The sequence below is a fragment of the Rattus norvegicus genome, chromosome 1, assembly GCF_021556685.1.
Source record: "Rattus norvegicus strain SHRSP/BbbUtx chromosome 1, alternate assembly SHRSP_T2T, whole genome shotgun sequence".
In the NCBI taxonomy this organism is placed as follows: domain Eukaryota; kingdom Metazoa; phylum Chordata; class Mammalia; order Rodentia; family Muridae; genus Rattus; species Rattus norvegicus.
In genome coordinates this window covers 122,110,896-122,131,040 of record NC_141534.1, presented here as the reverse complement: position 1 = coordinate 122,131,040, position 20,145 = coordinate 122,110,896, and the positions used below count along the sequence as shown (strand labels likewise).

Here is a 20,145-nt window from a genome sequence, read left to right as displayed (position 1 = left end):
AGAAACACTTGACTTTCCAAAGGAACTCAAAGTGCTCAGGTGTTGATGGAGCTCGCAGGAGTTCCCAACCTTGAATCATGATCCTTTGGGACCTGGTTCAGGCTCACTGCCTGTGGCTATTCCTGTTATTGGAGAATAGGCCCATTGGTTCGTGGTAAAGGATGTGAATGTCTTGAATTCTGTTCGCTCACCAAACCTGATCTATTTTGAGTATACTAAGTGTCATGGCAGGGGGTACACCAGCGTGCTTGGATCGATGATGATTTCCAATAAAACATTCCTTGGAAAGCTGAACAAAATGAGTGAAAACTCAATACCGCCACTATCATCGTGACTGAGGTCCAGCACCTGGGATCACAAATGTCACTGAGGGACTCACATGGCCTCCATTCATCTTGCGAGACTTGGATCCAGTTGAGAGCCTTCAGAATGTTCTTTGCTTGCCTAAATCACCAGAAATCATGGCCTAAATCAAGGCTTCACCTTTTGCTCTAATGATAACATGCATTCCAGTTGAGGAGATCATTGTCATTATCTTGTAAGTTAGCCCTACCAACTCCATCAACAATAATGTATAGTAGGTTGTGAGGCAAATGTAAGTTTAGCCGGGGCAGCATAGTGCAACACTGTACACTGGAATGTCAGGAAATGTGTTTCTGTCCCTGTCTGAAGCCTTCGCATGAATGATAACCCTTCTGTTTCATAAAACAGAGATACATAACGGGAAGGTTACAGGCGACATGTGGAATGAGGCAGTAGCAATTCTCAGGAACTATGGGAATGTGGACTCTTCCTGTGTGAAAACAAAGCTCTATTTTCTTGAAAGACTGATTGTGGCCATGGCAATTAGGTTGGAAAGAGAGCCTTGGAATTTAAAAGGTTGGCATGTAGCCTTCTTGTCGGTGGATTCTAGAAGGGCATGCTTTCAAATGTCCCAGGATTCATACCACCTTCATGGATGTATGGAAAACACCCATTTTATCCGAGTTTCTATTTTTATTGTTGGGACATTTTTTGTGAGTCTATCCGGGTAGTTTGCCAGCAGTTGTTATGGATTGACTGTACCAAAATGGTCTGGACATACATCTGCACCTATTCTAGGATCTAAGAATGTGATCATGCAAGTTTGTTTCTTACACACACTCCTTCTAGGAATTTTATATTTTGGTATGGCCGTAGAAGATAGGCATGGAGTGTCTGCGGGAATATCTTTCCTTATGGTCTTGATGTGGCCTTGCTGAAGATTAACTTGGCATTTTGGCTATGTGTTTTGGGGCTGATGGTAGTCCTGTTATCTTAGACATTGTTCTTTTCTCCAAGCAAATATCAACAAGTAATTGTGTTTCCCTTTGATTATGAAAGTGAGTTGTATGCTTAGGATCCTGCTGTTGATAATAACATATATCTCAGTGAATACAGTTTATGCTTGTGTTTGGTGACCTGAGAGGGTTTGAACAGACACTTTCACTGTGGTGATCAATGTCAGATACCACAGCAATAGCACTCACAGGAATTTAGTACCAGTCAAAACCTGAATAGGAGATATAGGAGCATGGACAGAGACAGAGAGAAAGAACAATTGTTGAAGAGGCTAAGCATGTGTGAGACAGAGGAAGACAGTAAGAGACAGAAAGAGATAGGGGGGGGGGGAGAGGGGGGGAAGTGAAAGAGTACACTGTGATATTAAAGCAGATATCTTGATTGACAGAAATAAGGAAACCAAATAGAGAGACTGTGAATGAGAAACTGAGAGGCTAGGAGAGTCACTGCTAGTCAATTTCAGAGAGAATGTGAAGAAGCGAGATAGAGAAAGAGTACATAAGAAGTCCATTCATCTAATGTGGATGAGAATCTTATATGATATTTGAATCGGTTCTCATCGAAGGCAGAGTAGGACTAATAGGTGTAGTATGTTATGATTATGTAGGGTGCTCCGATTGTGGCCAAAGCTATTAAGATTCTGGTGGTTTCCATGGGAAGAGTAAGGCCTGATTTTCTCTGTCTATCCGGCTGAACTGAGATTTACTCATTTTTGTAGACAACTTCCATTATGCCATGTTAGTGGTCTCATTCTGTTGTGTACCTCGTGCCAATTTCTTTGTATGGTTCTCAATTGATGTACATACTACTGTAGTTTTCGGGATCAGATATTGGCTTCGTCCCATCTTAAGAACTTTGTTGCATGGTAACCTCCAGGAATTCGGTGATAGAATTGGGAAAATTATGTCCCCAAACAGTTCCTTGGAGGAAAAATATCTCTGATATGGATTGTGAGGGCAAATTTCTAGAGGACGGAAGGAGTGCTGAGAGAGCCCAAGTTTCAATAAATTAAGAACTAACAACAATGCATCACAGTCTCCATGATTTGCAAGGAATCCAATAAAGTGGGGGAATGTGCTATTTGCTTTACTTTCAGGGACAGAGTCCCTGTCTCCTACCGGACAAGGACGGCTTGCAGAGGAACTGAGTATGGAACATCAGATGAAGTTGGAAGAAGCCTAACATCGCCTGCCCTGATGTCATCAGTTGAAGCTCTCTTGCCTGAGGATACCTGAAGTGAAAGGTAAGAAACACTTGACTTTCCAAAGGAACTCAAAGTGCTCAGGTGTTGATGGAGCTCGCAGGAGTTCCCAACCTTGAATCATGATCCTTTGGGACCTGGTTCAGGCTCACTGCCTGTGGCTACTCCTGTGATTTGAGAATAGGCCCATTGGTTCGTGGTAAAGGATGTGAATGTCTTGAATTCTGTTCGCTCACCAAACCTGATCTATTTTGAGTATACTAAGTGTCATGGCAGGGGGTACACCAGCGTGCTTGGATCGATGATGATTTCCAATAAAACATTCCTTGGAAAGCTGAACAAAATGAGTGAAAACTCAATACCGCCACTATCATCGTGACTGAGGTCCAGCACCTGGGATCACAAATGTCACTGAGGGACTCACATGGCCTCCATTCATCTTGCGAGACTTGGATCCAGTTGAGAGCCTTCAGAATGTTCTTTGCTTGCCTAAATCACCAGAAATCATGGCCTAAATCAAGGCTTCACCTTTTGCTCTAATGATAACATGCATTCCAGTTGAGGAGATCATTGTCATTATCTTGTAAGTTATCCCTACCAACTCCATCAACAATAATGTATAGTAGGTTGTGAGGCAAATGTAAGTTTAGCCGGGGCAGCATAGTGCAACACTGTACACTGGAATGTCAGGAAATGTGTTTCTGTCCCTGTCTGAAGCCTTCGCATGAATGATAACCCTTCTGTTTCATAAAACAGAGATACATAACGGGAAGGTTACAGGCGACATGTGGAATGAGGCAGTAGCAATTCTCAGGAACTATGGGAATGTGGACTCTTCCTGTGTGAAAACAAAGCTCTATTTTCTTGAAAGACTGATTGTGGCCATGGCAATTAGGTTGGAAAGAGAGCCTTGGAATTTAAAAGGTTGGCATGTAGCCTTCTTGTCGGTGAATTCTAGAAGGACATGCTTTCAAATGTCCCAGGATTCATACCACCTTCATGGATGTATGGAAAACACCCATTTTATCCGAGTTTCTATTTTTATTGTTGGGACATTTTTTGTGAGTCTATCCGGGTAGTTTGCCAGCAGTTGTTATGGATTGACTGTACCAAAATGGTCTGGACATACATCTGCACCTATTCTAGGATCTAAGAATGTGATCATGCAAGTTTGTTTCTTACACACACTCCTTCTAGGAATTTTATATTTTGGTATGGCCGTAGAAGATAGGCATGGAGTGTCTGCGGGAATATCTTTCCTTATGGTCTTGATGTGGCCTTGCTGAAGATTAACTTGGCATTTTGGTATGTGTTTTGGGGCTGATGGTAGTCCTGTTATCTTAGACATTGTTCTTTTCTCCAAGCAAATATCAACAAGTAATTGTGTTTCCCTTTGATTATGAAAGTGAGTTGTATGCTTAGGATCCTGCTGTTGATAATAACATATATCTCAGTGAATACAGTTTATGCTTGTGTTTGGTGACCTGAGAGGGTTTGAACAGACACTTTCACTGTGGTGATCAATGTCAGATACCACAGCAATAGCACTCACAGGAATTTAGTACCAGTCAAAACCTGAATAGGAGATATAGGAGCATGGACAGAGACAGAGAGAAAGAACAATTGTTGAAGAGGCTAAGCATGTGTGAGACAGAGGAAGACAGTAAGAGACAGAAAGAGATAGGGGGGGGGGGAGAGGGGGGGAAGTGAAAGAGTACACTGTGATATTAAAGCAGATATCTTGATTGACAGAAATAAGGAAACCAAATAGAGAGACTGTGAATGAGAAACTGAGAGGCTAGGAGAGTCACTGCTAGTCAATTTCAGAGAGAATGTGAAGAAGCGAGATAGAGAAAGAGTACATAAGAAGTCCATTCATCTAATGTGGATGAGAATCTTATATGATATTTGAATCGGTTCTCATCGAAGGCAGAGTAGGACTAATAGGTGTAGTATGTTATGATTATGTAGGGTGCTCCGATTGTGGCCAAAGCTATTAAGATTCTGGTGGTTTCCATGGGAAGAGTAAGGCCTGATTTTCTCTGTCTATCCGGCTGAACTGAGATTTACTCATTTTTGTAGACAACTTCCATTATGCCATGTTAGTGGTCTCATTCTGTTGTGTACCTCGTGCCAATTTCTTTGTATGGTTCTCAATTGATGTACATACTACTGTAGTTTTCGGGATCAGATATTGGCTTCGTCCCATCTTAAGAACTTTGTTGCATGGTAACCTCCAGGAATTCGGTGATAGAATTGGGAAAATTATGTCCCCAAACAGTTCCTTGGAGGAAAAATATCTCTGATATGGATTGTGAGGGCAAATTTCTAGAGGACGGAAGGAGTGCTGAGAGAGCCCAAGTTTCAATAAATTAAGAACTAACAACAATGCATCACAGTCTCCATGATTTGCAAGGAATCCAATAAAGTGGGGGAATGTGCTATTTGCTTTACTTTCAGGGACAGAGTCCCTGTCTCCTACCGGACAAGGACGGCTTGCAGAGGAACTGAGTATGGAACATCAGATGAAGTTGGAAGAAGCCTAACATCGCCTGCCCTGATGTCATCAGTTGAAGCTCTCTTGCCTGAGGATACCTGAAGTGAAAGGTAAGAAACACTTGACTTTCCAAAGGAACTCAAAGTGCTCAGGTGTTGATGGAGCTCGCAGGAGTTCCCAACCTTGAATCATGATCCTTTGGGACCTGGTTCAGGCTCACTGCCTGTGGCTACTCCTGTGATTGGAGAATAGGCCCATTGGTTCGTGGTAAAGGATGTGAATGTCTTGAATTCTGTTCGCTCACCAAACCTGATCTATTTTGAGTATACTAAGTGTCATGGCAGGGGGTACACCAGCGTGCTTGGATCGATGATGATTTCCAATAAAACATTCCTTGGAAAGCTGAACAAAATGAGTGAAAACTCAATACCGCCACTATCATCGTGACTGAGGTCCAGCACCTGGGATCACAAATGTCACTGAGGGACTCACATGGCCTCCATTCATCTTGCGAGACTTGGATCCAGTTGAGAGCCTTCAGAATGTTCTTTGCTTGCCTAAATCACCAGAAATCATGGCCTAAATCAAGGCTTCACCTTTTGCTCTAATGATAACATGCATTCCAGTTGAGGAGATCATTGTCATTATCTTGTAAGTTAGCCCTACCAACTCCATCAACAATAATGTATAGTAGGTTGTGAGGCAAATGTAAGTTTAGCCGGGGCATCATAGTGCAACACTGTACACTGGAATGTCAGGAAATGTGTTTCTGTCCCTGTCTGAAGCCTTCGCATGAATAATAACCCTTCTGTTTCATAAAACAGAGATACATAACGGGAAGGTTACAGGCGACATGTGGAATGAGGCAGTAGCAATTCTCAGGAACTATGGGAATGTGGACTCTTCCTGTGTGAAAACAAAGCTCTATTTTCTTGAAAGACTGATTGTGGCCATGGCAATTAGGTTGGAAAGAGAGCCTTGGAATTTAAAAGGTTGGCATGTAGCCTTCTTGTCGGTGGATTCTAGAAGGACATGCTTTCAAATGTCCCAGGAATCATACCACCTTCATGGATGTATGGAAAACACCCATTTTATCCGAGTTTCTATTTTTATTGTTGGGACATTTTTTGTGAGTCTATCCGGGTAGTTTGCCAGCAGTTGTTATGGATTGACTGTACCAAAATGGTCTGGACATACATCTGCACCTATTCTAGGATCTAAGAATGTGATCATGCAAGTTTGTTTCTTACACACACTCCTTCTAGGAATTTTATATTTTGGTATGGCCGTAGAAGATAGGCATGGAGTGTCTGCGGGAATATCTTTCCTTATGGTCTTGATGTGGCCTTGCTGAAGATTAACTTGGCATTTTGGCTATGTGTTTTGGGGCTGATGGTAGTCCTGTTATCTTAGACATTGTTCTTTTCTCCAAGCAAATATCAACAAGTAATTGTGTTTCCCTTTGATTATGAAAGTGAGTTGTATGCTTAGGATCCTGCTGTTGATAATAACATATATCTCAGTGAATACAGTTTATGCTTGTGTTTGGTGACCTGAGAGGGTTTGAACAGACACTTTCACTGTGGTGATCAATGTCAGATACCACAGCAATAGCACTCACAGGAATTTAGTACCAGTCAAAACCTGAATAGGAGATATAGGAGCATGGACAGAGACAGAGAGAAAGAACAATTGTTGAAGAGGCTAAGCATGTGTGAGACAGAGGAAGACAGTAAGAGACAGAAAGAGATGGGGGGGGAGAGGGGGGGAAGTGAAAGAGTACACTGTGATATTAAAGCAGATATCTTGATTGACAGAAATAAGGAAACCAAATAGAGAGACTGTGAATGAGAAACTGAGAGGCTAGGAGAGTCACTGCTAGTCAATTTCAGAGAGAATGTGAAGAAGCGAGATAGAGAAAGAGTACATAAGAAGTCCATTCATCTAATGTGGATGAGAATCTTATATGATATTTGAATCGGTTCTCATCGAAGGCAGAGTAGGACTAATAGGTGTAGTATGTTATGATTATGTAGGGTGCTCCGATTGTGGCCAAAGCTATTAAGATTCTGGTGGTTTCCATGGGAAGAGTAAGGCCTGATTTTCTCTGTCTATCCGGCTGAACTGAGATTTACTCATTTTTGTAGACAACTTCCATTATGCCATGTTAGTGGTCTCATTCTGTTGTGTACCTCGTGCCAATTTCTTTGTATGGTTCTCAATTGATGTACATACTACTGTAGTTTTCGGGATCAGATATTGGCTTCGTCCCATCTTAAGAACTTTGTTGCATGGTAACCTCCAGGAATTCGGTGATAGAATTGGGAAAATTATGTCCCCAAACAGTTCCTTGGAGGAAAAATATCTCTGATATGGATTGTGAGGGCAAATTTCTAGAGGACGGAAGGAGTGCTGAGAGAGCCCAAGTTTCAATAAATTAAGAACTAACAACAATGCATCACAGTCTCCATGATTTGCAAGGAATCCAATAAAGTGGGGGAATGTGCTATTTGCTTTACTTTCAGGGACAGAGTCCCTGTCTCCTACCGGACAAGGACGGCTTGCAGAGGAACTGAGTATGGAACATCAGATGAAGTTGGAAGAAGCCTAACATCGCCTGCCCTGATGTCATCAGTTGAAGCTCTCTTGCCTGAGGATACCTGAAGTGAAAGGTAAGAAACACTTGACTTTCCAAAGGAACTCAAAGTGCTCAGGTGTTGATGGAGCTCGCAGGAGTTCCCAACCTTGAATCATGATCCTTTGGGACCTGGTTCAGGCTCACTGCCTGTGGCTACTCCTGTGATTGGAGAATAGGCCCATTGGTTCGTGGTAAAGAATGTGAATGTCTTGAATTCTGTTCGCTCACCAAACCTGATCTATTTTGAGTATACTAAGTGTCATGGCAGGGGGTACACCAGCGTGCTTGGATCGATGATGATTTCCAATAAAACATTCCTTGGAAAGCTGAACAAAATGAGTGAAAACTCAATACCGCCACTATCATCGTGACTGAGGTCCAGCACCTGGGATCACAAATGTCACTGAGGGACTCACATGGCCTCCATTCATCTTGCGAGACTTGGATCCAGTTGAGAGCCTTCAGAATGTTCTTTGCTTGCCTAAATCACCAGAAATCATGGCCTAAATCAAGGCTTCACCTTTTGCTCTAATGATAACATGCATTCCAGTTGAGGAGATCATTGTCATTATCTTGTAAGTTAGCCCTACCAACTCCATCAACAATAATGTATAGTAGGTTGTGAGGCAAATGTAAGTTTAGCCGGGGCAGCATAGTGCAACACTGTACACTGGAATGTCAGGAAATGTGTTTCTGTCCCTGTCTGAAGCCTTCGCATGAATGATAACCCTTCTGTTTCATAAAACAGAGATACATAACGGGAAGGTTACAGGCGACATGTGGAATGAGGCAGTAGCAATTCTCAGGAACTATGGGAATGTGGACTCTTCCTGTGTGAAAACAAAGCTCTATTTTCTTGAAAGACTGATTGTGGCCATGGCAATTAGGTTGGAAAGAGAGCCTTGGAATTTAAAAGGTTGGCATGTAGCCTTCTTGTCGGTGGATTCTAGAAGGACATGCTTTCAAATGTCCCAGGATTCATACCACCTTCATGGATGTATGGAAAACACCCATTTTATCCGAGTTTCTATTTTTATTGTTGGGACATTTTTTGTGAGTCTATCCGGGTAGTTTGCCAGCAGTTGTTATGGATTGACTGTACCAAAATGGTCTGGACATACATCTGCACCTATTCTAGGATCTAAGAATGTGATCATGCAAGTTTGTTTCTTACACACACTCCTTCTAGGAATTTTATATTTTGGTATGGCCGTAGAAGATAGGCATGGAGTGTCTGCGGGAATATCTTTCCTTATGGTCTTGATGTGGCCTTGCTGAAGATTAACTTGGCATTTTGGCTATGTGTTTTGGGGCTGATGGTAGTCCTGTTATCTTAGACATTGTTCTTTTCTCCAAGCAAATATCAACAAGTAATTGTGTTTCCCTTTGATTATGAAAGTGAGTTGTATGCTTAGGATCCTGCTGTTGATAATAACATATATCTCAGTGAATACAGTTTATGCTTGTGTTTGGTGACCTGAGAGGGTTTGAACAGACACTTTCACTGTGGTGATCAATGTCAGATACCACAGAAATAGCACTCACAGGAATTTAGTACCAGTCAAAACCTGAATAGGAGATATAGGAGCATGGAAAGAGACAGAGAGAAAGAACAATTGTTGAAGAGGCTAAGCATGTGTGAGACAGAGGAAGACAGTAAGAGACAGAAAGAGATAGGGGGGGGGAGAGGGGGGGAAGTGAAAGAGTACACTGTGATATTAAAGCAGATATCTTGATTGACAGAAATAAGGAAACCAAATAGAGAGACTGTGAATGAGAAACTGAGAGGCTAGGAGAGTCACTGCTAGTCAATTTCAGAGAGAATGTGAAGAAGCGAGATAGAGAAAGAGTACATAAGAAGTCCATTCATCTAATGTGGATGAGAATCTTATATGATATTTGAATCGGTTCTCATCGAAGGCAGAGTAGGACTAATAGGTGTAGTATGTTATGATTATGTAGGGTGCTCCGATTGTGGCCAAAGCTATTAAGATTCTGGTGGTTTCCATGGGAAGAGTAAGGCCTGATTTTCTCTGTCTATCCGGCTGAACTGAGATTTACTCATTTTTGTAGACAACTTCCATTATGCCATGTTAGTGGTCTCATTCTGTTGTGTACCTCGTGCCAATTTCTTTGTATGGTTCTCAATTGATGTACATACTACTGTAGTTTTCGGGATCAGATATTGGCTTCGTCCCATCTTAAGAACTTTGTTGCATGGTAACCTCCAGGAATTCGGTGATAGAATTGGGAAAATTATGTCCCCAAACAGTTCCTTGGAGGAAAAATATCTCTGATATGGATTGTGAGAGCAAATTTCTAGAGGACGGAAGGAGTGCTGAGAGAGCCCAAGTTTCAATAAATTAAGAACTAACAACAATGCATCACAGTCTCCATGATTTGCAAGGAATCCAATAAAGTGGGGGAATGTGCTATTTGCTTTACTTTCAGGGACAGAGTCCCTGTCTCCTACCGGACAAGGACGGCTTGCAGAGGAACTGAGTATGGAACATCAGATGAAGTTGGAAGAAGCCTAACATCGCCTGCCCTGATGTCATCAGTTGAAGCTCTCTTGCCTGAGGATACCTGAAGTGAAAGGTAAGAAACACTTGACTTTCCAAAGGAACTCAAAGTGCTCAGGTGTTGATGGAGCTCGCAGGAGTTCCCAACCTTGAATCATGATCCTTTGGGACCTGGTTCAGGCTCACTGCCTGTGGCTACTCCTGTGATTGGAGAATAGGCCCATTGGTTCGTGGTAAAGGATGTGAATGTCTTGAATTCTGTTCGCTCACCAAACCTGATCTATTTTGAGTATACTAAGTGTCATGGCAGGGGGTACACCAGCGTGCTTGGATCGATGATGATTTCCAATAAAACATTCCTTGGAAAGCTGAACAAAATGAGTGAAAACTCAATACCGCCACTATCATCATGACTGAGGTCCAGCACCTGGGATCACAAATGTCACTGAGGGACTCACATGTCCTCCATTCATCTTGCGAGACTTGGATCCTGTTGAGAGCCTTCAGAATGTTCTTTGCTTGACTAAATCACCAGAAATCATGGCCTAAATCAAGGCTTCACCTTTTGCTCTAATGATAACATGCATTCCAGTTGAGGAGATCATTGTCATTATCTTGTAAGTTAGCCCTACCAACTCCATCAACAATAATGTATAGTAGGTTGTGAGGCAAATGTAAGTTTAGCCGGGGCATCATAGTGCAACACTGTACACTGGAATGTCAGGAAATGTGTTTCTGTCCCTGTCTGAAGCCTTCGCATGAATGATAACCCTTCTGTTTCATAAAACAGAGATACATAACGGGAAGGTTACAGGCGACATGTGGAATGAGGCAGTAGCAATTCTCAGGAACTATGGGAATGTGGACTCTTCCTGTGTGAAAACAAAGCTCTATTTTCTTGAAAGACTGATTGTGGCCATGGCAATTAGGTTGGAAAGAGAGCCTTGGAATTTAAAAGGTTGGCATGTAGCCTTCTTGTCGGTGGATTCTAGAAGGACATGCTTTCAAATGTCCCAGGATTCATCCCACCTTCATGGATGTATGGAAAACACCCATTTTATCCTAGTTTCTATTTTTATTGTTGGGACATTTTTTGTGAGTCTATCCGGGTAGTTTGCCAGCAGTTGTTATGGATTGACTGTACCAAAATGGTCTGGACATACATCTGCACCTATTCTAGGATCTAAGAATGTGATCATGCAAGTTTGTTTCTTACACACACTCCTTCTAGGAATTTTATATTTTGGTATGGCCGTAGAAGATAGGCATGGAGTGTCTGCGGGAATATCTTTCCTTATGGTCTTGATGTGGCCTTGCTGAAGATTAACTTGGCATTTTGGCTATGTGTTTTGTGGCTGATGGTAGTCCTGTTATCTTAGACATTGTTCTTTTCTCCAAGCAAATATCAACAAGTAATTGTGTTTCCCTTTGATTATGAAAGTGAGTTGTATGCTTAGGATCCTGCTGTTGATAATAACATATATCTCAGTGAATACAGTTTATGCTTGTGTTTGGTGACCTGAGAGGGTTTGAACAGACACTTTCACTGTGGTGATCAATGTCAGATACCACAGCAATAGCACTCACAGGAATTTAGTACCAGTCAAAACCTGAATAGGAGATATAGGAGCATGGACAGAGACAGAGAGAAAGAACAATTGTTGAAGAGGCTAAGCATGTGTGAGACAGAGGAAGACAGTAAGAGACAGAAAGAGATAGGGGGGGGGGAGAGGGGGGGAAGTGAAAGAGTACACTGTGATATTAAAGCAGATATCTTGATTGACAGAAATAAGGAAACCAAATAGAGAGACTGTGAATGAGAAACTGAGAGGCTAGGAGAGTCACTGCTAGTCAATTTCAGAGAGAATGTGAAGAAGCGAGATAGAGAAAGAGTACATAAGAAGTCCATTCATCTAATGTGGATGAGAATCTTATATGATATTTGAATCGGTTCTCATCGAAGGCAGAGTAGGACTAATAGGTGTAGTATGTTATGATTATGTAGGGTGCTCCGATTGTGGCCAAAGCTATTAAGATTCTGGTGGTTTCCATGGGAAGAGTAAGGCCTGATTTTATCTGTCTATCCGGCTGAACTGAGATTTACTTATTTTTGTAGACAACTTCCATTAAGCCATGTTAGTGGTCTCATTCTGTTGTGTACCTCGTGCCAATTTCTTTGTATGGTTCTCAATTGATGTACATACTACTGTAGTTTTTGGGATCAGATATTGGCTTCGTCCCATCTTAAGAACTTTGTTGCATGGTAACCTCCAGGAATTCGGTGATAGAATTGGGAAAATTATGTCCCCAAACAGTTCCTTGGAGGAAAAATATCTCTGATATGGATTGTGAGGGCAAATTTCTAGAGGACGGAAGGAGTGCTGAGAGAGCCCAAGTGTTCGATAAATTAAGAACTAACAACAATGCATCACAGTCTCCATGATTTGCAAGGAATCCAATAAAGTGGGGGAATGTGCTATTTGCTTTATTTTCAGGGACAGAGTCCCTGTCTCCTACCGGACAAGGACGGCTTGCAGAGGCACTGAGTATGGAACATCAGATGATGTTGGAAGAAGCCTAACATCGCCTGCCCTGATGTCATCAGTTGAAGCTCTCTTGCCTGAGGATACCTGAAGTGAAAGGTAAGAAACACTTGACTTTCCAAAGGAACTCAAAGTGCTCAGGTGTTGATGGAGCTCGCAGGAGTTCCCAACCTTGAATCATGATCCTTTGGGACCTGGTTCAGGCTCACTGCCTGTGGCTACTCCTGTTATTAAAGAATAGGCCCATTGGTTCGTGGTAAAGGATGTGAATGTCTTGAATTCTGTTCGCTCACCAAACCTGATCTATTTTGAGTATACTAAGTGTCATGGCAGGGGGTACACCAGCGTGCTTGGATCGATGATGATTCCAGTAAAACATTCCTTGGAAAGCTGAACAAAATGAGTGAAAACTCAATACCGCCACTATCATCGTGACTGAGGTCCAGCACCTGGGATCACAAATGTCACTGAGGGACTCACATGGCCTCCATTCATCTTGCGAGACTTGGATCCAGTGAGAGAGCCTTCAGAATGTTCTTTGCTTGCCTAAATCACCAGAAATCATGGCCTAAATCAAGGCTTCACCTTTTGCTCTAATGATAACATGCATTCCAGTTGAGGAGATCATTGTCATTATCTTGTAAGTTAGCCCTACCAACTCCATCAACAATAATGTATAGTAGGTTGTGAGGCAAATGTAAGTTTAGCCGGGGCAGCATAGTGCAACACTGTACACTGGAATGTCAGGAAATGTGTTTCTGTCCCTGTCTGAAGCCTTCGCATGAATGATAACCCTTCTGTTTCATAAAACAGAGATACATAACGGGAAGGTTACAGGCGACATGTGGAATGAGGCAGTAGCAATTCTCAGGAACTATGGGAATGTGGACTCTTCCTGTGTGAAAACAAAGCTCTATTTTCTTGAAAGACTGATTGTGGCCATGGCAATTAGGTTGGAAAGAGAGCCTTGGAATTTAAAAGGTTGGCATGTAGCCTTCTTGTCGGTGGATTCTAGAAGGACATGCTTTCAAATGTCCCAGGATTCATACCACCTTCATGGATGTATGGAGAACACCCATTTTAATCCTAGTTTCTATGTTTATTGTTGGGACATTTTTTGTCAGTCTATCCGGGTAGTTTGCCAGCAGTTCTTATGGATTGACTGTACCAAAGTGGTCTGGACATACATCTCCACCTATTCTAGGATCTAAGAATGTGAGCATGCAAGTTTGTTTCTTACACATACTCCTTCTAGGAATTTTATATTTTGGTATGGCCGTAGAAGATAGGCATGGAGTGTCTGCGGGATTATCTTTCTTATGTTCTTGATGTGGCCTTGCTGAAGATTAACTTGGCATTTTGGCTATGTGTTTTGGGGCTGATGGTAGTCCTGTTATCTTAGACATTGTTCTTTTCTCCAAGCAAATATCACCAAGAAATTGTGTTTCCATTTGATTATGAAAGTGAGCTGTATGCTTAGGATCCTGCTGTTGATAATAACATATATCTCAGTGAATACAGTTTATGCTTGTGTTTGGTGACCTGAGAGGGTTTGAACAGACACTTTCACTGTGGTGATCAATGTCAGATACCACAGCAATAGCACTCACAGGAATTTAGTACCAGTCAAAACCTGAATAGGAGATATATGAGCATGGACAGAGACAGAGAGAAAGAACAATTGTTGAAGAGGCTAAGCATGTGTGAGACAGAGGAAGACAGTAAGAGACAGAAAGAGAGAGGGGGGGGGAGAGAGGGGCGGAAGTGAAAGAGGACACTGTGATATTAAAGCAGATATCTTGATTGACAGAAATAAGGAAAGCAAATAGAGAGAATGTGAATGAGAAACTGAGAAGCTAGGAGAGTAACTGCTAGTCAATTTCAGAGAGAAAGTGAAGAAGCGAGATAGAGAAAGAGTACATAAGAAGTCCATTCATCTAATGTGGATGAGAATCTTATATGATATTTGAATCGGTTCTCATGGAAGGCAGAGTAGTACTAATAGGTGTAGTATGTTATGATTATGGAGGGTGCTCCGATTGTGGCCAAAGCTATTAAGATTCTGGTGGTTTCCATGGGAAGAGTAAGGCCTGATTTTCTCTGTCTATCCGGCTGAACTGAGAATTACTTATTTTTGTAGACAACTTCCATTAAGCCATGTTAGTAGTCTCATTCTGTTGTGTACATCATGCCAATTTCTTTGGATGGTTCTCAAGTGATGTACATACTACTGTAGTTTTCGGGATCAGATATTGGCTTCGTCCCATCTTAAGAACTTTGTTGCATGGTAACCTCCAGGAATTCGGTGATAGAATTGGGAAAATTATGTCCCCAAACAGTTCCTTGGAGGAAAAATATCTCTGATATGGATTGTGAGGGCAAATTTCTAGAGGACGGAAGGAGTGCTGAGAGAGCCCAAGTGTTTGATAAATTAAGAACTAACAACAATGCATCACAGTCTCCATTATTTGCAAGGAATCCAATAAAGTGGGGGAATGTGCTATTTGCTTTACTTTCAGGGACAGAGTCCCTGTCTCCTACCGGACAAGGACGGCTTGCAGAGGATCTGAGTATGGAACATCAGATGAAGTTGGAAGAAGCCTAACATCGCCTGCCCTGATGTCATCAGTTGAAGCTCTCTTGCCTGAGGATACCTGAAGTGAAAGGTAAGAAACACTTGACTTTCCAAAGGAACTCAAAGTGCTCAGGTGTTGATGGAGCTCGCAGGAGTTCCCAACCTTGAATCATGATCCTTTGGGACCTGGTTCAGGCTCACTGCCTGTGGCTACTCCTGTGATTGGAGAATAGGCCCATTGGTTCGTGGTAAAGGATGTGAATGTCTTGAATTCTGTTCGCTCACCAAACCTGATCTATTTTGAGTATACTAAGTGTCATGGCAGGGGGTACACCAGCGTGCTTGGATCGATGATGATTTCCAATAAAACATTCCTTGGAAAGCTGAACAAAATGAGTGAAAACTCAATACCGCCACTATCATCGTGACTGAGGTCCAGCACCTGGGATCACAAATGTCACTGAGGGACTCACATGGCCTCCATTCATCTTGCGAGACTTGGATCCAGTGAGAGAGCCTTCAGAATGTTCTTTGCTTGCCTAAATCACCAGAAATCATGGCCTAAATCAAGGCTTCACCTTTTGCTCTAATGATAACATGCTTTCCGGTTGAGGAGATCATTGTCAATATCTTGGAAGTTAGCCCTACCAACTCCATCAACAATAATGTATAGTAGGTTGTGAGGCAAATGTAAGTTTAGCCGGGGCAGCATAGTGCAACACTGTACACTGGAATGTCAGGAAATGTGTTTCTGTCCCTGTCTGAAGCCTTCGCATGAATGATAACCCTTCTGTTTCATAAAACAGGGATACATAACGGGAAGGTTACAGGCGACATGTGGAATGAGGCAGTAGCAATTCTCAGGAACTATGGGAATGTGGACTCTTCCTGTGTGAAAACAAAGCTCTATTTTCTTGAAAGACTGATTGTGGCCATGGCAATTATGTTGGAAAGAGAGCCTTGGAATTTATAAGGTTGGCATGTAGCCTTCTTGTCGGTGGATTCTAGAAGGACATGCTTTCAAATGTCCCAGGATTCATACCACCTTCATGGATGTATGGAGAACACCCATTTTAATCCTAGTTTCTATGTTTATTGTTGGGACATTTTTTGTCAGTCTATCCGGGTAGTTTGCCAGCAGTTCTTATGGATTGACTGTACCAAAGTGGTCTGGACATACATCTCCACCTATTCTAGGATCTAAGAATGTGAGCATGCAAGTTTGTTTCTTACACATACTCCTTCTAGGAATTTTATATTTTGGTATGGCCGTAGAAGATAGGCATGGAGTGTCTGCGAGATTATCTTTCCTTATGTTCTTGATGTGGCCTTGCTGAAGATTAACTTGGCATTTTGGCTATGTGTTTTGGGGCTGATGGTAGTCCTGTTATCTTAGACATTGTTCTTTTCTCCAAGCAAATATCAACAAGAAATTGTGTTTCCATTTGATTATGAAAGTGAGCTGTATGCTTAGGATCCTGCTGTTGATAATAACATATATCTCAGTGAATACAGTTTATGCTTGTTTTTGGTGACCTGAGAGGGTTTGAACAGACACTTTCACTGTGGTGATCAATGTCAGATACCACAGCAATAGCACTCACAGGAATTCAGTACCAGTCAAAACCTGAATAGGAGATATATGAGCATGGACAGAGACAGAGAGAAAGAACAATTGTTGAAGAGGCTAAGCATGTGTGAGACAGAGGAAGACAGTAAGAGACAGAAAGAGAGAGAGGGGGGGAGAGAGGGGGGGAAGTGAAAGAGGACACTGTGATATTAAAGCAGATATCTTGATTGACAGAAATAAGGAAAGCAAATAGAGAGAATGTGAATGAGAAACTGAGAAGCTAGGAGAGTCACTGCTAGTCAATTTCAGAGAGAAAGTGAAGAAGCGAGATAGAGAAAGAGTACATAAGAAGTCCATTCATCTAATGTGGATGAGAATCTTATATGATATTTGAATCGGTTCTAATGGAAGGCAGAGTAGGACTAATAGGTGTAGTATGTTATGATTATGGAGGGTGCTCCGATTGTGGCCAAAGCTATTAAGATTCTGGTGGTTTCCATGAGAAGAGTAAGGCCTTATTTTCTCTGTCTATCCGGCTGAACTGAGAATTACTTATTTTTGTAGACAACTTCCATTAAGCCATGTTAGTAGTCTCATTCTGTTGTGTACATCATGCCAATTTCTTTGGATGGTTCTCAAGTGATGTACATACTACTGTAGTTTTCGGGATCAGATATTGGCTTCATCCCATCTTAAGAACTTTGTTGCATGGTAACCTCCAGGAATTCGGGGATAGAATTGGGAAAATTATGTCCCCAAACAGTTCCTTGGAGGAAAAATATCTCTGATATGGATTGTGAGGGCAAATTTCTAGAGGACGGAAGGAGTGCTGAGAGAGCCCAAGTGTTCGATAAATTAAGAACTAACAACAATGCATCACAGTCTCCATGATTTGCAAGGAATCCAATAAAGTGGGGGTATGTGCTATTTGCTTTACTTTCAGGGACAGAGTCCCTGTCTCATACCGGAGAAGGACGGCTTGCAGAGGAACTGAGTATGGAACATCAGATGAAGTTGGAAGAAGCCTAACATCGCCTGCCCTGATGTCATCAGTTGAAGCTCTCTTGCCTGAGGATACCTGAAGTGAAAGGTAAGAAACACTTGACTTTCCAAAGGAACTCAAAATGCTCAGGTGTTGATGGAGCTCGCAGGAGTTCCCAACCTTGAATCATGATCCTTTGGGACCTGGTTCAGGCTCACTGCCTGTGGCTACTCCTGTTATTGGAGAATAGGACCATTGGTTCGTGGTAAAGGATGTGAATGTCTTGAATTCTGTTCGCTCACCAAACCTGATCTATTTTGAGTATACTAAGTGTCATGGCAGGGGGTACACCAGCGTGCTTGGATCGATGATGATTTCCAATAAAACATTCCTTGGAAAGCTGAACAAAATGAGTGAAAACTCAATACCGCCACTATCATCGTGACTGAGGTCCAGCACCTGGGATCACAAATGTCACTGAGGGACTCACATGGCCTCCATTCATCTTGGGAGACTTGGATCCAGTTGAGAGCCTTCAGAATGTTCTTTGCTTGCCTAAATCACCAGAAATCATGGCCTAAATCAAGGCTTCACCTTTTGCTCTAATGATAACATGCATTCCAGTTGAGGAGATCATTGTCATTATCTTGTAAGTTAGCCCTACCAACTCCATCAACAATAATGTATAGTAGGTTGTGAGGCAAATGTAAGTTTAGCCGGGGCAGCATACTGCAACACTGTACACTGGAATGTCAGGAAATGTGTTTCTGTCCCTGTCTGAAGCCTTCGCATGAATGATAACCCTTCTGTTTCATAAAACAGAGATACATAACGGGAAGGTTACAGGCGACATGTGGAATGAGGCAGTAGCAATTCTCAGGAACTATGGGAATGTGGACTCTTCCTGTGTGAAAACAAAGCTCTATTTTCTTGAAAGACTGATTGTGGCCATGGCAATTAGGTTGGAAAGAGAGCCTTGGAATTTATAAGGTTGGCATGTAGCCTTCTTGTCGGTGGATTCTAGAAGGACATGCTTTCAAATGTCCCAGGATTCATACCACCTTAATGGATGTATGGAGAACACCCATTTTAATCCTAGTTTCTATGTTTATTGTTGGGACATTTTTTGTCAGTCTATCTGGGTAGTTTGCCAGCAGTTCTTATGGATTGACTGTACCAAAGTGGTCTGGACATACATCTCCACCTATTCTAGGATCTAAGAATGTGAGCAAGCAAGTTTCTTTCTTACACATACTCCTTCTAGGAATTTTATATTTTGGTATGGCCGTAGAAGATAGGCATGGAGTGTCTGCGAGATTATCTTTCCTTATGTTCTTGATGTGGCCTTGCTGAAGATTAACTTGGCATTTTGGCTATGTGTTTTGGGGCTGATGGTAGTCCTGTTATCTTAGACATTGTTCTTTTCTCCAAGCAAATATCAACAAGAAATTGTGTTTCCATTTGATTATGAAAGTGAGCTGTATGCTTAGGATCCTGCTGTTGATAATAACATATATCTCAGTGAATACAGTTTATGCTTGTGTTTGGTGACCTGAGAGGGTTTGAACAGACACTTTCACTGTGGTGATCAATGTCAGATACCACAGCAATAGCACTCACAGGAATTTAGTACCAGTCAAAACCTGAATAGGAGATATATGAGCATGGACAGAGACAGAGAGAAAGAACAATTGTTGAAGAGGCTAAGCATGTAGGAGACAGAGGAAGACAGTAAGAGACAGAAAGAGAGAGAGAGGGGGGGAGAGAGGGGGGGAAGTGAAAGAGGACACTGTGATATGAAAGCAGATATCTTGATTGACAGAAATAAGGAAAGCAAATAGAGAGAATGTGAATGAGAAACTGAGAAGCTAGGAGAGTCACTGCTAGTCAATTTCAGAGAGAAAGTGAAGAAGCGAGATAGAGAAAGAGTACATAAGAAGTCCATTCATCTAATGTGGATGAGAATCTTATATGATATTTGAATCGGTTCTCATGGAAGGCAGAGTAGGACTAATAGGTGTAGTATGTTATGATTATGGAGGGTGCTCCGATTGTGGCCAAAGCTATTAAGATTCTGGTGGTTTCCATGAGAAGAGTAAGGCCTTATTTTCTCTGTGTATCCGGCTGAACTGAGAATTACTTATTTTTGTAGACAACTTCCATTAAGCCATGTTAGTAGTCTCATTCTGTTGTGTACATCATGCCAATTTCTTTGGATGGTTCTCAAGTGATGTACATACTACTGTAGTTTTCGGGATCAGATATTAGCTTCGTCCCATCTTAAGAACTTTGTTGCA

The 20,145-nt window shown here is 42.0% G+C and overlaps 8 non-coding genes across 8 annotated transcripts; all 8 read left to right on the top strand.

Annotated features, from left to right (window-relative positions):
• Positions 1 to 250: 250 nt before the first annotated feature.
• LOC148007511 (small nucleolar RNA SNORD116) lies at positions 251 to 343 on the top strand. The gene has a single exon (XR_015656667.1). It is a non-coding gene; the product is annotated as a small nucleolar RNA SNORD116 (small nucleolar RNA).
• A 2,473-nt stretch (positions 344 to 2,816) lies between these two features.
• Positions 2,817 to 2,909, top strand: LOC148007510 (small nucleolar RNA SNORD116). Its single transcript, XR_015656666.1, has one exon. It is a non-coding gene; the product is annotated as a small nucleolar RNA SNORD116 (small nucleolar RNA).
• A 2,472-nt stretch (positions 2,910 to 5,381) lies between these two features.
• On the top strand, positions 5,382 to 5,474 carry LOC148007509 (small nucleolar RNA SNORD116). Its single transcript, XR_015656665.1, has one exon. It is a non-coding gene; the product is annotated as a small nucleolar RNA SNORD116 (small nucleolar RNA).
• Positions 5,475 to 7,943: 2,469 nt separating this feature from the next.
• On the top strand, positions 7,944 to 8,036 carry LOC148007508 (small nucleolar RNA SNORD116). Its single transcript, XR_015656664.1, has one exon. It is a non-coding gene; the product is annotated as a small nucleolar RNA SNORD116 (small nucleolar RNA).
• Positions 8,037 to 10,507: 2,471 nt separating this feature from the next.
• On the top strand, positions 10,508 to 10,600 carry LOC148007507 (small nucleolar RNA SNORD116). Its single transcript, XR_015655535.1, has one exon. It is a non-coding gene; the product is annotated as a small nucleolar RNA SNORD116 (small nucleolar RNA).
• Positions 10,601 to 13,073: 2,473 nt separating this feature from the next.
• On the top strand, positions 13,074 to 13,165 carry LOC148007506 (small nucleolar RNA SNORD116). The gene has a single exon (XR_015655618.1). It is a non-coding gene; the product is annotated as a small nucleolar RNA SNORD116 (small nucleolar RNA).
• Positions 13,166 to 15,640: 2,475 nt separating this feature from the next.
• Positions 15,641 to 15,733, top strand: LOC148007505 (small nucleolar RNA SNORD116). Its single transcript, XR_015656663.1, has one exon. It is a non-coding gene; the product is annotated as a small nucleolar RNA SNORD116 (small nucleolar RNA).
• A 2,476-nt stretch (positions 15,734 to 18,209) lies between these two features.
• Positions 18,210 to 18,302, top strand: LOC148007504 (small nucleolar RNA SNORD116). Its single transcript, XR_015656662.1, has one exon. It is a non-coding gene; the product is annotated as a small nucleolar RNA SNORD116 (small nucleolar RNA).
• Positions 18,303 to 20,145: the final 1,843 nt, after the last annotated feature.